The following is a 1,474-nucleotide window of genomic DNA, read 5'->3' as shown; positions in this document are numbered from 1 at the left end:
TATTGCAGCATGACATGAGAATGTACATAAGTGCTTTAAAATTGATATCTTGGTACTCACTATCTAAAATATGGAATAGATAAGGAATATAATTCTTTTATTTGCATAATGTATATTTTACTTGACATGAAATTGCAGAACCTAAACAATAGCATTTGATGTATTCTGTTGTCGCAAAACTTTTGACAGGCCAAACTATACTGAAATATTCAACATTATATTAATAGTAAATATTTTTTTTTGTCATTTCAAACACTGGCAACGCCCATATGACTACCATATACATATCGGTCATTCATTTAAAAAAAATAAGTTGCAACAATTTACCGCGCTATGCTGCAATTCTAGCAGAAATGCCGCAATAAAGTTTGAATAAACTGACTCACATCCATTTCTCTGAATACCAAGCAAAGGGTATTTGATATATTATTATAATTCAGCATAAGTCACCGTTGCATTACTCTGTGCTACTGATATATAGAAAACGTATTTAATGGTGTTTGTTAGTTATAAAATAATCTGCCACACCACTGTACGATGACCAAAGAATGTGAAAATGGAGTCGCCATCATTATACGTAAAAGACGTTATAGAAATGCAATACTGTACTAAACCATCAACGTAATCATAAGAAAAAATATGCTATATACATTATTGAGTGTAACATCAATGATTATGCTGCCATATTTAAATGGACGAATGGCTTATCACAGCGCTATTAAAAAGAGCACTAGCGAGTGTGAAATATTATAGAATGTAAAATGTAAAATATAGAATGTTTTGACACTTCTATAATCTTATAAACTCTGCTTTATAAAAGATTGCCATAATTTGACGATTTCGAACCTTGTGGCTCGTCTAGGCATCAGGAGGCTTCCGTATTTGACCAACAATGTCTTGTCTGCCAAGTGTTGTTGGAGTTCCCGTCTAAACGATGGTTTAATTATTTTGATAATCACTGACTAAGTTTCAAGAGGTTCCCGAAAGTTTTCTGTTCCAAAAACAATTCCTGTGCCTGTTATATTGTTTGTTTATGGCTGGCCAAGCACTGAACAAGGCCAGGGCGAAGCGTGCCTCCGCAAATCTCAGTGAATGGAAGTGAACTTTTTTCTGACTGATCTCACTGCGGTTCCGGCCAGCAACAGAAGAAAAGGTGTAAACAACTACGATTCGCTTGTTTGTGGGGACGCTGGCAAATAACCTTAGCCTTTCGGTCACTGAGAACTCACAGGCATTCTGCAGAAAATAATGCAATCTCAGCTTCGATGTTCAGATTGAGAATTAAGCAAGAAAAAAATCCTGAAAGACTGTTCTGACATAGTTTTGATAAACTTCATGAATGCACGGGTCCTCAGAACCGTTTTAAGGAAAACAATCCCTCTCTCGCGTCAGGATATTCACTCCTGGCTAGAAAGTTTTCCCACAGAGCCACCCTCCTTACAATGAACTGCGGCATCGAGGCAGCAGCAGAGCA

Source organism: Penaeus monodon, chromosome 24 (genome assembly GCF_015228065.2).
Source record: "Penaeus monodon isolate SGIC_2016 chromosome 24, NSTDA_Pmon_1, whole genome shotgun sequence".
NCBI lineage: Eukaryota > Metazoa > Arthropoda > Malacostraca > Decapoda > Penaeidae > Penaeus > Penaeus monodon.
This window is presented reverse-complemented; position numbering follows the sequence as displayed.